Source organism: Oryx dammah, unplaced genomic scaffold (genome assembly GCF_014754425.2).
Source record: "Oryx dammah isolate SB20612 unplaced genomic scaffold, SCBI_Odam_1.1 HiC_scaffold_3, whole genome shotgun sequence".
NCBI lineage: Eukaryota > Metazoa > Chordata > Mammalia > Artiodactyla > Bovidae > Oryx > Oryx dammah.
Window position 1 is genome coordinate 22,788,721 of NW_024070187.1, and position 17,057 is coordinate 22,805,777.

The window sequence follows — 17,057 nt, forward strand, 5'->3', positions numbered from 1 at the left end:
GGCTTTCACTTTGTTTCTTTCTAGACAAAGATAAAATATTTGTTTTTATTCCTCTACCTGATCCCTCCAAAACTTGGAAATTTTGAGCATTCTTTTCACAACAGTATAGTTATTTATTTACATGAATTCAATAAAAATCTATTCTTGTATCAGGGCAATTAGAAATATTGCCTATGTTAACAATGCTTTGACTGGAATACCACATATGGCAAAGACATGCATAGACTCAGATATGATCAGGCAGCTTTAAAAAACTACTTGGACTTGGCTTCCTGATCTTGAGAGCTTGTTAAGAGCTCAACTTGAGACCTTATGAAAAGTTCTTTAAGCAGTCTTAAAAGAGCTTATATGGCCAATCACTATTCTTGCTGGACTTATACAAATACATTTAAGGCAAATAAATTAATTTGGCTGTCATTATCTTTGATAAAAATGGGGGCAGTTTTGAAAAGAGAAATTATAATCACATCTTTCTCTGTATTAGATTCTAACCCTGTTAATTGTGCTTGAGGGTCTATTGTCTACCTGAATTATTCTAGTTTCCTCAAATACCTAGCTACAAATCTCTAAACATTTCAATCACTAAGAACAAAGATTGCTCTTGAACCTCCTTAGAGGGGACTATATTGGGTCCTCCTCACTACTCAGATAGTAACCAAGCTTTAGGGACTTGGACCTTAGATACACATCTCACAGCTGAAAAAGACTCCATCTGACATTGGGTGTTGTAAGAAGGCAGAACTCTCCAAAGTTGAGTAGGAATAGATCTATTTGATACTGAGGTAGACTACTTCCTTCCAAGATCCTGGATCAAGACTTCATACTTTGGCTAAACATAAAACTCTTTATTCTTCCCTTTCTTTCCTTTACTCTGGCATTGACCTGGAAAGATGGCATCACCTGTGTCTCTCAGGCTATTGCTTAGCAGGGTGGGTGGTGGGGCAGTGAGGGATTGGGGGGTAGGGAATAATCTTTCAGACTGATGGATGCAATGTTAAAAACTGATTTGTTCATGATGTTAGAGACTCTCTGGTTCATTTATTTGTCTGGTTAATATTCAGCCTTGAGGAACTCTATCTGCAGCTTCGTGTAAAGAAAGGAACACAAGGGAAGTTAGCCAGGATAAAACTGCTTGTGTGATCTGCCTGTATGCGTGCACACTAAGTCACTTCAGTCATGTATGACTCTGCGACGCCATGGACTGTAGCCTACCCAGTTCCTCTGTCCATGGGAGTCTCCAGACAAGAAGACTGGAGTGGGTTACCATGACCTTTTTCAGAGGATCTTCCCGACTCAGGAATCAAGTCCATGCCTCTTTTGTCTCCTGTATTGGCAGGCGGGTTCTTTACCTCTGGCACTACCTGGGAAGCCCTGTGTGATCTACAGACCCTTAAAATTTTACTGGCCTCCACGGCTGTTACCTTTCCAATCCTGAGCCACAAAATCAGACAAAAACAACCCAGAAACATACTTGACTCTGGGTTTGACTCCATTGACAGAGCCTTTCTCTTTTGGGTCAGAGTAAGTGCCAAGAACACGTAATTGGAAATCTTTCCCTAAAGTTAAGAAAGCTAGCTGATGCCACAGCCAAAACAACAGCAGTTCAACAACAGTCACTTGACTCACTGGCTAAAATACATGCCTGTGTGTATTAACTCAGTCATTTCAGTTATGTATGATTCTTTGCAACTGCATGGACTGTAGCCCACTAGGCTCCTCTGTCCATGGGATTCTCCAGGCAAGAATACTTGAGTAGGTTGCCATGCCGTCCTCCAGGGGATCTTCCTGAGCAGAAAACTGAACCCACATCTTCTCCTCTCAAGCAGATTCTTTACCCACTGAGCCACCAAGAAGCCCCACTGGCTAAAATAGTTTTGGACAATTGCATAGCCCTTGATTACTTGCTGAAAAAGGAGCCATTTATGCAATAGCAAATATCAGCTTTTGTACATGGATAATGCCTCTGAAGAAGTAGAAATTCAATTACACAGGATCAGGGAACAAGTACACTGGTTACAACAAATTTCTTGGCAAGAAGGGCAATGGATTAACCTGTTATTACTTTTAATAGTTATTTTTGCTGCTGTTAGTTTTATTATTATTCATAGTATTACCAGCAGCTTCTCACATGGTTCAGTGGGTAAAGAATCCCCTTGCAATGCAGGAGACACAGGAGATGTGGTTTCAATCCTGGGGTCAGGAAGATCTCCTGGAGGAGGGCATGGCAACCCACTCCACTATTCTTGCCTGGGAAATCCCAGGTACAGAGAAGTCTGGCTGGCTATAGTCCATAGGGTTGCAAAGAGTCAGACACAACTGAAGCAACTGAGTATCACAGGATAGTACTAAAACCATTCTAGTTGAAGGGGGGAGATTTAATTTATCAGACTTGAAAATTAAAGTCCCCAAGGGGCTTTTTATCATGGTTAATATATGAAATTTTTAATTTTATGACTGCAGTCACCATCTGCAGTGATTTTGGAGCCCCCAAAAATAAAGTCTGACACTGTTTCCCCATCTATTTCCCATGAAGTGATGGGACCAGATGCCATGATCTTCGTTTTCTGAATGTTGAGCTCTAAGCCAACTTTTTCACTCTCCTCTTTCACTTTCATCAAGAGGCTTTTTAGTTCTTCTTCACTTTCTGCCATAAGGATTGTGTCATCTGCATATCTGAGGTTATTGATATTTCTCCCAGCAATCTTGATTCCAGCTTGTGCTTCTTCCAACCCAGTGTTTCTCATGATGTATTCTACATATAAGTTTTTCCAGTAGTCAAGTATGGATGTGAGAGTTGGACTGTGAAGAAAGCTGAGTGCCAAAGAATTAATGCTTTTGAACTGTGGTGTTGGAGAAGACTCTTGAGAGTCCCTTGGACTGCAAGGAGATCCAAGCAGTCCATTCTAAAGGAGATCAGTCCGGGGTGTTCTTTGGAAGGAATAATGCTAAAGCTGAAGCTCCAGTACTTTGGCCACCTCATGCGAAGAGTTGACTCATTGGAAGGGACTCTGATGCTGGGAGGGGTTGGGGGCAGGAGGAGAAGGGGACGACAGAGGATGAGGAGGCTGGATATCATCACCAACTCGATGGACGTGAGTCTGAGTGAACTCTGGGAGATGGTGATGGACAGGGAGGCGTGGCATGCTGAGATTCATGGGGTCGCAGAGAGTCGGACACGACTGAGTGACTGAACTGAACCAAACTGAATATATGAAATATATATGGAAGAATCCAGGACTTTGGTGATACTCAAGATGGTTTATCCATGGCACCCTGAGGCAGCTGAGCCGGCTCCTCCCACACAGTGTTCTCCCTCACCTCTGCAGGAATGTTCTTGAAACTTACTGCCGTCCATCCAGATGTCAGCCTTCATCATAAACGTCCTACTCACTGCTGGGATTACACCCTTTGCTTTATTCATAAGCTTTCAAAATTCATGAAAACCCCAAAATCACTGTCAAGAAATGCAGGAAAATCTATCCTGTTGTTTGTTTGCAGCAGGAGAGACTGGTTTTCTTATAATAAATAATTTTAAGAACTTACATTTTAATATGTATTTCTAAGAAGAAATGAGTTAATAACTTTGTCCATATCTCTATGAGGTGGATAAATATTACAATTCTGTTACCCAGAGGACTAGAATAGTAAACATAAGAATGCAAGTATTTTACTAAAGTAAAATGGTCTTCCCCTCTTATTGACTATCCTGTGCAGGCTTATGCCTAGGCATTTGCGGGACAGGTAAATCACTTTGTAAGCATTTAATCAAGATGAGCTCAGTTTTAAACCAGCACAATGAAATCTTAAAGGAGAAAAAATAATTACATTAAAACCAAAATGCAATATCTCTTATTCCCTAAATATTTCTTCTTTAGGTTATTTTATTCAGGAGTTCTCAACATTATCTTTTAAGGACTCTTTACTTTGTTTTGATAATATTACTCAAAAATGTGATTTCTCTAATGCTGCTGCTGCTGCTAAGTCGCTTCAGTCATGTCCGACTCTGTGCGACCCCATGGACTGCAGCTTTCCAGGCTCCTTCATCCATGGGATTTTCCAGGCAAGATTTCTCTAATAAGAAAATAATAATAATACTTACTGAGTACCTCCTATGAGCCAGGCAATGAGCTGAGTACGTGGCACATGTAAACTCCTTTTGATGTTGAAAAAACTGAAACCACGTAAGTTTAAGCCTTTGTGCAAGGTTACCAGGTAGCAAGGAACGAGGGCGGGCTGAAGGTAGTTAGGAGACAGCAGATTCTTAAGCTCTATTCAGCCTAGCTTCATAAAAGTCTTCTGTAGTTAATAGGGTTAGCCAAAATGTTCTTTGATCCCTTCCTACATGACATAGCAGGGGAAAGTAGGCATTACTCTGCAAAAAGAGAGATGGGGGAAGGTGAAATAATGCTGTTCACAAACTGGCCCTCAAACACAGAAGACAAGGAGTGAGGGAAGAAAGAGGCAGCCACTCCAGGTTGGGAGGCAGTGGTTCTAGTAAGCAAAGAAACCTTACTTACCAGGCTGTCTCTGCCACAAGATGAGTAGACCTCCACATCCGTCTGCCAAAACCTTAAAAGTTTATAGAGCAGCCTTAACTGGATTCAGCCATATATTCCTCCAGATGGACTCAGCACTCATAGCTCTCTCAAGGCTGAGTCTTTAAAACCCACTCCCATTATGGGAATCATGGGCAGAACATCCATTCCAAGGAGGGGGCAGGAGCCCCTCATTACCTGGGTGCAGGTCACAGGTCAACCTGCAGTCACATCCTCTCTCAGTTCAGTTCAGTTCAGTTGCTCAGTTGTGTCCAACTCTGCGACCCCATGAATCAGAGCACGCCAGGCCTCCCTGTCCATCACCAACTCCTGGAGTTAAACTCACGTCCATCGAGTTGGTGATGCCATCCAGCTATCTCATCCTCTGTCGTCCCCTTTTGCTCCTGCCCCCAATCCCTCCCAGCATCAGAGTCTTTTCCAATGAGTCAGCTCTTCGCATGAGGTGGCCAAAGTACTGGAGTTTCAGCTTTAACATCATTCCTTCCAAAGAACACCCAGGATTGATCTCCTTTAGAATGGACTGGCTGGATCTCCTTGCAGTCCAAGGGACTCTTAGGAGTCTTCTCCAACACCACAGTTCAAAACCATCAATTCTTCAGCGCTCAGCTTTCTTCACAGTCCAACTCTCACATCCATACACGACCACTGGAAAAACCATAACCTTGGCTAGACGGACCTTTGTTGGCAAAGTAATATCTCTGCTTTTGAATATACTATCTAGGTTGGTCATAACTTTTCTTCCTAGGAGTTAGCGTCTTTTAATTTCATGGCTGCAGTCACCATCTGCAGTGATTTTGGAGCCCCCCAATATAAAGTCTGACACTGTTTCCACTGTTCCCCATCTATGAACATGAAGTGATGGGACCAGATGCCATGATCTTCGTTTTCTGAATGCTGAGCTTTAAGCCAACTTTTTCACTCTCCTCTTTCACTTTCATCAAGAAGCTTTTTAGTTCCTCTTCACTTTCTACCATAAGGGTGGTATCATCTGCCTATCTGAGGTTATTGATATTTCTCCTGGCAATCTTGATTCCAGCTTGTGCTTCTTCCAGCCCAGTGTTTCTCATGATGTACTCTGCATATAAGTTCAATAAGCAGGGTGACAATGTACAGCCTTGACGTACTCCTTTTCCTGTTTGGAATCAGTCTGTTGTTCCATGTCCAGTTCTAATTTTTGCTTCCTGACCTGCATACAGGTTTCTCAAGAGGCAGCTCAGGTGGTCTGGCACTCCCATCTCTTTCAGAATTTCCCACAGTTTATTGTGATCCACACATTCAAAGGCTTTGGCATAGCCAATAAAGCAGAAATAGATGTTTTTCTGGAACTCTCTTGCTTTTTGTAGATCTAATGGATGTTGGCAATTTGATCTCTGGTTCCTCTGCCTTTTCTAAAACCAGCTTGAACATCTGGAAGTTCATGGTTCACATACTGCTGCAGCCTGGCTTGGAGAATTTTGAGCATTACTTTACTAGCATGTGAGATGAGTGCAATTGTGCGGTAGTTTGAGTGTTCTCTCTATAGCCTCTCTATAACCTCACATCCTCTCTATAGCCTCCTTATTCAGGTTGGATTTGCACCCAGGTTTAAAGTCATGATGTTTTGTATGCCCCACTTTATTAATTTGTCAAAATTAGTGGTTGTTCATTAGTCCTTCATATTGATTGACAGATAGGAATGATCCTGAGAAATAGTTCCTTTACTTTAAGGATTTCATTTTTCTTGCTTCAAAGCAAAGAGATGAAGGGCTATCAAAGTGTCTTCTATCAAATGTAGAAATATTTCCTTCACTACAGACACTGATGCCTAAGATCAGTCTAGCTTTAAGTCTGAAACTCATCATAAAATGTCTAAAGTTGCACACCCAAGTGTGATCTCTCTTTTCATCCAAGCTCAGAGTATTTCCACGGGTCCTCTTATCAGATACTAGGTTGTACCAGAGTAGAGGGAATCAGTGGGTGTCAAAGAAACAGATAAATTAAGGTAGAACATTCTCTACAGGATCCTAAGTTGCAAGGAAGTTAAGGAGTTTTGTTGGTTTGTTTCTTCTAAAAAAAATAAAGTAAATCATTTTTATTATGTTTATTTTTATTTCAACTTCAGTCTTCTGAGTGGCAGATTGAAAAAAGCCATAGAGAAATATTTGATTAAATAGATATGTGTTCCAAAGTAATCACTGAGGACGTCATTTTTTTAATTTAATAGATGACATCATAAGATTACACTTGAGCTTTTCCCCTTACTCTAAACAACTATCATAGAAAGATACAAAGCAAAATCTAAACATTAAAATGTGGCAAAACTAAAACAAAACAAAGAGATACATAACATACATAACTGTCAAGGTCCCAGCAGGAAACAGATGTTACCCTCCAAGGATTTAAATTGTAAAGAATTAAATGAGGGGACCATATGTGGAGGTGTAGTCAGGATTAAAGGAATCAATAGGGATGATAAATCGCCCAGAGGCAGGCGACAGGAGGAAGAATGATAAAGGGAGTGAACAATAACAACAGTTGTGGGTGGAAACCAAAACTTTCTTTAAAATAAACTCCTAACACTGGCCAACTTTGTCAAAACTAAAGCTCATTGTTCGCTTTTGAAATCACTCTTGCAGATACTGAAGATAAATACGGTTGACTTTACCTCAGATATATTCTCAATTTCACTGTAGAACCTCAATTTGTCTATTATCTTTCACATTTTTGTCTAACCATTTTATTTACTTACCCTCTTTTCTCTTCATGGACAAAAGTCTAACCCATTATCTCCTGTACACACATATTTCTTTTTAACTTTTGAATTTATTAGAGCCTTCAACCACCAATATTAGTTTCAACTGTTATCTACAATTACTAACTTTTGCCATATGCCAAAAAGTACTGGGGAATAAACTGAACACCGTCCATTACATACGAGCCCGCTAGAGTAGCAGCGTTCAAGAAATAGCTGTACTCCAGTGTACACATCTGCATAAAGGAGACTAAGTTACTGTTCCCAATTATTCACTGACTTGTGATTGTTTCCACACATTTACCATGGCCTCGTGGTGAGCGAAGGGTATTTCTTTGCGCTTTGGTTGGGAATGGCTACATCCCTGGCTTTGACTGTTGGGACGTCAGAATACACGAGGCAAGCGTGTGCTAAGTTGCTTCAGTCGTGTCCGCCTCTGTGCAGCCCCACAGACTGTAGCGCCCCCCAGGCTCCTCTGTCCATGCGATTCTCCAGGCAAGAATACTGCAGTGGGTAGCCATTTCCTTCTCCGGCGGGTCTTCCTAACCCAGAGATGAAACCTGCATCTTTTTTCTCCTGCATTAGCAGGTGTGTTCCTTACCACTAGCGCCACCTGGGAAACCCTACGGGGGGAGCTTTGGCTGGAAATTTCCTTTCATGTTGGGACATGCATTAACACTCCAGAGATCACGCATCAGAGAATCATGTCCCACGTAGCTGACACTCAACACACTATGCTGCTGCTGCTGCTGATGCTGCTAAGTCGCTTCAGTCGTGTCCAACTCTGTGCGACCCCATAGACGGCAGCCCACCAGGCTCCGTCGTCCCTGGGATTCTCCAGGCAAGAACACTGGAGTGGGTTGCCATTTCCTTCTCCAATGCATGAAAGTGAAAAGTGAAAGTGAAGTCACTGAGTCGTGTCCAACTCTCAGCGATCCCGTAGACTGCAGCCTACCAGGCTCCTCCATCCATGGGATTTTCCAGGTAAGAGTACTGGAGTGGGGTGCCATTGCCTTCTCCACAACACACTATACCTTAGAACACACTATACCTTAGAACAAATACAGGTGTTTCAGGAAGCCTGGAACCTGGGGCCTGAATCACAGAACTGCGGGCCCAGCCTAACCTAACTAATCTACAGACTACCTGCAGACATATGAGCAACGAAATAAATATTCCTTTAATCCACTGGGTCTGGAGATAGTTAGATAAGCAGCATTATTATGGCAACACCTGACTGAATCATGAAACAGCTATTACTGCTGTTGCTTTTACCTTTGTGAAGATGACTAGTAAACATGTACACTAAGATATGCTATTTTATATCTTTTTCAGCTCACTAACTGATGTATGCTCAGTTGCATCCTACTCTTTGCAACCCCATGGAGTGTAGCCCGCTAGGCTCCCCCGTTCATAGGATTGTCCAGGCAAGAATACTGGCGTGGGTTGCCATTTCCTACTCCAGGGTATCTTCCCGACCCAGGGATTGAACTCGTATCTCTTCTGTTCTTCTGCATTAGCTCACAGATTCTTTACCACTGAATCACCTGGGAATCCCTAGCCAACTTTTACTGTACAAAATTTTTTTATCCAGATAGTGTATTTGGAATAATTAATCTTACTGATTTGTAGTATAATAAACAGCTTAAATAATATTTTTGGATAATATTATTACTATAATTTAATTTACTCATATATTCAAATTTTGCCTAACCATTCTGTGGAAACAATATTAAGTTATTTACCCTGAAAATCAGTTTAGGGAATTAAAAATTCCAGAATTAAGGTTTTTTATGAAGAATTTTTATGTCATTTATAAACTAAAACACTGCAAAATAAAATAAAGCATGTCAATATGATTTTTCTCATATTATGATAAAATCAGACAACATATATTATTTTAAATCAAAATTATTAAAACCAGTATAAATTTTCCAAAGATTCATCTGAATCAGAAATAGTCTTAACTGTTTTCAAGATTTAGTATGTTTAAATAAAAAATTTTAACTTTTCTGCTTTGCTTTTCCTAATACAATTTTTTTTCTTTTAGCACTTTATTTTGATAATTTTTAAACCTACAGAAAAGTTTAAAAAACTGGCCAATAAACATCCATATATACCTGTCACTTAGATTTATCAATTACTAATATTTTGCCACATTTCCTTTATCTATCTTTAAATACATAATTTTAAATAAACTTATAATTTTGGAATAGTTACAGAAAAGGTGCAACTAGTATTGTTCAGAGTTCCTGTACTGACATCTTTCCTTCATTTTCCCCTCAAGTAAAAACTTATACAGCCTTGGTTCAGTTATCAATATTAAGTAGTTAATGTTGATGGGTTATATTAATTATAAACTTTATTCAAATTTCACCTTTAAAGTACATTTAGAAGTAAAGGAGTTCTTAGGGTTTTTTTTCTTTTTCCTAGCTAGTTTTCTGATATCAGTGAACTTGTTGTGTTTCTTATCTTTTAACCTAGAAATCAAGGTCATTATATTTTAAAGTTTTCTTTTTCCTCCCTTGAGTTATAGTCCAACAAGTGTTTAAAGTTGTTTTGTTTTTTCTGCTTCTGGAAATTTATAAATTCTTGCATTTTAAATTCATATAGGTCTTTCTGGTGTCAATAACCCAAGAAACAAGAGCTCTATTCAATTTAAGTGAATTTATAATCTCACTCATCAATTTGTATTTGGAGATAAGCAGTTATATGGCATTCTATTTGTTTACAAAATATTTCAAATCACATAACTGGGTGTTGTTATCAAGCTCTTGGCAGGATAGTTTGAACCTATAAATTCCAACTTCTGTTGGACCTATATAATGCTTTGGACCTATTAGTTTGACCTAATAGTTTGGACCTATGTTGGAATTTATAATTTTATTTCTCAACATACATTAAGTATTGTTCTGGGCAGTATTTGTTTGGTCAGATGAGGGAGTCACAATTTAAAGTTTATTAACACCTTTTGTTTGCATGTGAAGTTTTCCTCACATTTTGACCTGAGTCATGTATATATTTCTGTGAGATTTCCTCATTTTTAAGAGAGGAGAAAGAATGTTCATATACTCAGAAATCTGGTGATAGCTAAGAAAGTAATGAAGACAAAGTAGAAGCCATCTTTTTAATTCAAAAACACTCAGGATTAATTTTTTTAATTTCCATTAAAAGTAAGCAAAATTATCTCTCAGAAATTCTTTTGAAAATCATTCAAGCACTTGAAAAGCTGTTCAACTTATTATCAGGGAAATACAAATTAAAACTCCAATGGGATACCGCTTCGCGCACACTTGAATGGCTGAAATTCAGAAGACCAGCAACAAGCAAAATTCCATTGCAAGTAGAGTAACTGAAATGCTCATAAATTACTAATGTGAATGTAAAATGGTACAAGTACTTTGGAAAATTGTTTAAACGCTTCTTGCAAAGAAGATACACATACTCATCAGTACAGTAATTAGACTTCAAAATATTTACACAAGTAATGTTAAAATATGTCCATAAAAAGCTGTGTATAAGGATGTTCATATCATTTTTAGTCATAAAAACCTCAAACTAAGAATAGTCTGGGATTCCATCAACAGGACAATGGATGAACAAATAGTGATGTATTTATACACTGGGATACTGCTTAGCAAGAAAAAGAAATGAACTACTACCATACCATGCATGAATCTCAAAAGAAACATAGACATACACATAAATACATGCTCTCAAAGTCCATCGATATAAAGGTCAACAGCAGACAAGACTAACCTGTAGTAATAGAAATCAGAAAACAAGAGGTTGTCCTGGTGGAAGAAGAGTATTTGATACACTTGGTATAATTATTGGGCGCAATGGAATGATACTTTATCCTATTTACATATATGTAATTACTTGTCAAAATGTCTGTGTATTTTATTAAATGCCTCAATTTTTTATAAAAACTACAAAATTCAGGGTATTATTTACCTCTGGGAGAGGCAGCAGGACAGGATATAGAAGGAACACTCAGTGGCAACAGTACTGGAACATTTAAAGGTTTTAATCCAAAGATATGTTCAAAAATGTTTATTACTGTGCCGTATAATATATAAATTATATACAGTTTTGCATTTATCAACTATTATAATATTTTACAAAATTCCTTCTTTTTCACTTTTGAGTGTTTAATGTTAGAATTTTTTTTTGGAAAGTTTAGTAGAACTCTCCATTAAAACTAAACTTGTTCTTGAATTTGCTATGGGTGAAGATTTTTAACCAGTGATTTAACTTCTTTAAAGTTTATAAACAATTCAGACAGAGGAAATAAATATTAGTATGAGATCTTACATTTATTATTTCTTTTTTCTATTACTTTTAAATTCCTTAGGTAAGATGCTTATCTAATTCATTTCAAACTTTCTTCTTTTATAATAAGAATAATAAGGCTTTATACTCTGAGTATTACTTTGGTTGTATATATAACAAACACTTGTGTATATATAGCTTTTGTATTATTATTATAAATATTTTCTAACTTAACTTTGTTAATTTTACTCATAAGATAAAGTTTTTCTTAATTTAAAGATAATTGCTTTTTTTTCTGGTTACATTGTGTTATTTTTTAACAATTTCAATGTGGTCACATAATGTGGCTTGAATGCTCCCAATCATTTGAAATTAATGAGATAATCTTGCAGAAATTCCATATATTCTGCAGATTTAAGTTTCTATATATTTTCATTAGACAAAGCTAGATATTTTTGTTGTTCATATTCTAATATACTTGAGTTAAATGCACAAAAATCTTTATTCATTCAATTAATTACTATTTGCCTGTGAGCTGGTACTCCAGCAAATATTTAGTTATTTCCCACTATATGATTCAAACCATGTTCAATGATTAGACCCATAAGATATTTTACTCCACAAATATTTAGTAACACTTTTGCTTGGTATTTTAATGGAAGAGTCAAATAACATAAACAAATATATACAACATTTGATAAATTACATAAATGCAAATTGATTCAAGAGATCACAAAAGTGGGATTAAGAACTTTGGAGGATCCAGGAGGTCTTCCTAAAAGATTTCTCTTTTAAATTCTCTGTGAGGCTCTTTAGTGGTGTAAGAAGCACAGTCATGAAATAAGGGAACCTGACACTTTATCAATCTTCATTATAAGAGACTTATTTTACTGATTCATTCTTTTATTCCGATGTTTCTGTTATTTATTCTATTTAATTCATTTACTAAGATGCTATTATGTAACAGATACTATTTTAGTACTTTAAAAAATGCTTTATTTTATGCTTATCATTGCCCTGGGCTATAGGTCTTCCTCTTAAGGAACAAACAAATTCAAAAAGGGGAGGTAATATAATCAGGGTTTACACTGCTAGTAGGTGAGGTTTAGTTTAAACCTAGTTCTATTGATCACAAGTTCCCAAAATGTGCAACATAAATGTTGAAGTAAAAATAAAATTCAGATGATATTACAGCAGTTCTATTTACTTTTCAACAGACCTCATACCACACCTAACTTCAGGTTTCCCAAGAAATTCCTATTGCAATATAATCTCTAGTTTCATTAAAATGTTTTTACCTAACTCAACCTGACCAATAATACCGATAAATGCGTCTTCAGTACTCTTCTCAGTATGGAATAGTTGCTAGATAGTTCTGGGCACAGAGAATGCTATTGTTTGCACTTAGTATTTTGATTGCCAAGACCCCAAAAGCTCAGAGCAGCAATTTATTATCTGAAAATCAACTAATGATTAAAGAATTTAAAGTTCCTTTTTATAACGGTATCTCCAGATCACATTTATAAAGAAAGCTATCTGGGTTCAGTTTCTGATGTGCCGATGAATACAGTTGTTAAATACCACCTGTGAAAGAAGAATTATCTTTTGATATCAACTACAAATTTTAATGCAATTAGATTTCCAATCCCAAAGAAAGGCAATGCCAAAGAATGCTCAAACGACTGCACAATTGCACTCATCTCACATGCTAGTAAAGTAATGCTCAAAATTCTCCAAGCCAGGCTTCAGCAATACATGAACCGGGAACTTCCAGATGTTCAAGCTGGTTTTAGAAAAGGCAGAGGAACCAGAGATCAAATTGCCAACATCCGCTGGATCATGGAAAAAGCAAGAGAGTTCCAGAAAAACATCTATTTCTGCTCTATTGACTATGCCAAAGCCTTTGACTGTGTGGTTCACAATAAACTGTGGAAAATTCTTCAAGAGATGGGAATACCAGACCACCTGACCTGCCTCTTGAGAAATCTGTATGCAGGTCAGGAAGCAACAGTTAGAACTGGACATGGAACAACAGACTGTTTCCAAATAGGAAAAGGAGTACGTCAAGGCTGTACATTGTCACCCTGCTTATTTAACTTCTATGCAGAGTACATCATGAGAAACACTGGGCTGGAGGAAGCACAAGCTGGAATCAAGATTGTCGGGAGAAATATCAATCACCTCAGATATGCAGATGACACCACCCTTATGGCAGAAAGTGAAGAGGAACTAAAAAGCCTCTTGATGAAAGTGAAAGAGGAGAGCGAAAAAGCTGGCTTAAAGCTCAACATTCAGAAAATGAAGATTATGGCATCCACTCCCCTCACTTCATGGGAAATAGATGGGGAAACAGTGGAAACAGTGTCAGACTTTATTTTTTTGGGCTCCAAAATCACTGCAGATGATGACTGCAGCCATGAAATTAAAAGATGCTTACTCCTTGGAAGAAAAGTTATGACCAACCTAGATAATATATTCAAAAGCAGAGACATTACTTTGCTGACTAAGGTCCGTCTAGTCAAGGCTATGGTTTTTCCGGTGGTCATGTATGGATGTGAGAGTTGGACTGTGAAGAAGGCTGAGCGCTGAAGAATTGATGCTTTTGAACTGTGGTGTTGGAGAAGACTCTTGAGAGTCCCTTGGACTGCAAGGAGATCCAACCAGTCCATTCTGAAGGAGATCAACCCTGGGATTTGTTTGGAAGGAATGATGCTGAAGCTGAAACTCCAGTACTTTGGCCACCTCATGCGAAGAGTTGACTCATTGGAAAAGACTGATGCTGGGAGGGATTGGGGGCAGGAGGAGAAAGGGACGACTGAGGATGAGATGGCTGGATGGCATCACAGACTCGATGGACATGAGTCTGAGTGAACTCCGGGAGATGGTGATGGACAGGGAGGCCTGGCATGCTGCGACTGATGGGGTCGCAAAGAGTCGGACACAACTGAGCAACTGAACTGAACTGAACTGAGATTTGCTAACTCACTTAAGAAACTCTTCTCTCTACTTTGCTTTGAATGTGTTGTAAAATATGAACAAAGATTCTAAAATTCAGTTATATAGACATTTACTAAATGCATATAAAAGGATATAGTGGGTGAGTTATATTGGTTTTGTCAAGTCTGAAACTCTATTCCCTGTTAAGTCATTAACTGCCTTTGAATTTTCAGAAGAAACAGTGATGCATGTTTTCCTTCTTTCCCTCTATACCTCCGATCTCTCTCTCTTTCTCACACTTCCCACACACATATATACAATTATTATTTGAAGAAGTTACTTTGTGCACTACATAAACTCCATAATCATCTGAAATACACCTTACCTCTTTTCTAGGTATACAACCTGAGTTGCCTGCCTGAAAGTTTTGCCAAAAAATTAAACTACAATGTGATATAAAATGAATTAATGATATTTTATGAGAAAAGATTTATGTTGAAAGTAAAAGATTGACTTTTTATTTTCTTTAATTTTTTCTCCTTGAATTTGATCTAAAAGAGTTGCCAGAAAGGTATTTAAGACTAATTAGACTGAGGTAACACCATCTATTCTGTTTAATTTTACTGGTCATGAGTGCTAAAACAAATGCCACTGACTGCCTAATTAGTCTTCTTAAAACATTATTATACTGTATTTTTTTCGTTCTTCCAAATATGCTTCCCTGATTCATACAACACCTGTATCAAATACAAGCTTCTTTTAAAAATCTGATTATCATCTATAGACCATATTTTTCAATGATTCCCAATGTTCAACCCAGTCATCTTCTCCATTTCTATCCTTATACCTCTCTATAAGTTTTAATGAAAAAAGCAGGGAAAGTATTTGCAATAGAAAATAATAAAAAGATAAGCAACATTCCAAAGTCTTTTAATTTCCTACCTGCCACCTACTATGGCCACAGACACCCTCTCTATACACTTGTCTGGTCAGTACACCGAGACTACAGACAGACTATAGAGTCAATGCAATCCCTATCAAAATACCAATGGCATTTTTCACAAAACTAGAACAAATAATTTTAAAATTTGTATGGAAACATAATAGTAGGAAGTAGAACAAGAAATCTCAAAAAAGTAGAACAAAGCTGGAGATATCATGCTACCTAATTTAAATTACACTACAAAACTACAGTTATCAAAACAGTAAGACACTGGCACAAAAACAAATACATAGATCAGTGGAACTGAACAGAGAGCTTAGAAATAAACTTTCATGGGCCATTAATCTACAACAAAGGAGACAAGAATGTATAATGGAGAAACGTCAGCCTCTTCAATAAATGATATTGGGAATACTGGCCAGCTACATGCAAAAGAATCAAACTAGACTTCATCATAACACATACAAAAATAAACTCTCTATATATTGAAGACTTAAATGTAATACCCCCAAATTTAAAACTTCTAGAAGAAAACACAGTATTATTCTCTTTGACACTGGTCTTAGAAATATTTTTCTTTTGGATATTTCCCTTCCTCAGGCAAATGGATCAAATACAAAAATAAATAAATGGGACTACATTAAACTAAAAAGCCTTTCCACAGTTAAGGGAACTAACAACAATTTGAAAAGGAAGCCTACTGAGTGAGAGAACAGATTTGTAAATGATATACCTGATAAGAGGCTAATGTACAAAATATACAAAGAACTCATACAATTCAACATCAAAAAAAAAAAAAAAATAAGCAATCCAAATGAAAATTGTCAGAGGAACCGAGCAGACAGTTTTCCAAAGCAGAAATACATAAGGCCAACGGGCACATGGAAAGATGCTAAACATTATTCACAGTCAGGGAAATGCAAATCAAAAGTACAATGAGATATCACCTTACACCTGTCAGAATAGCTGTTCTCAAAAGGTCACAAACAGCGAGTGTTGACAAGGATGTGGAGAAAAGGGAACCCTCCTGCACTTTTGCTGGGAACGTAAACTGGCACTGTCACCATGTAAAACAGTATGGAGATGCCTCAAAACATTAGAAATAGAACTATGGTATCATCCAGCAATTCTACTCCTGAGTATTTATCCAAAGAGAGCAAAATCACTAATTCCAAAAGGTACATGAACTCTTGAGTTCATTGCAGCCTTATTTAGAATAGCCGATGTACAGAAGAAACCTCGGTGCTTATCAACATATGAATGTAAGAAGAAGATACACGTATACAATGGACTATCATTCATCCACAAAAAGAATGAAATCTTGCCATTTGTGTCTTCATAGACAGATCTAGAGGGTATTATGCTAACTGAAGTTAAGTCATACAGAGAAGGACAAAAACTGTATGTTTTCAGTTATTTGAGGAATCTGAAAAAAAAAAAAGGTGAATAAATATATCTACACAGAAACAGAGTCATAGAAAAGAGAACAAACAAGTTATTGCCAGGGAGGAGGAAATATGTGAGGGAGCTCAAAATGTACAAACTTACAGTTAAAAAGATAAATGAGTCACAAATATTAAGATGAAGAATGTGAAGAATATAGTCAATATTAATA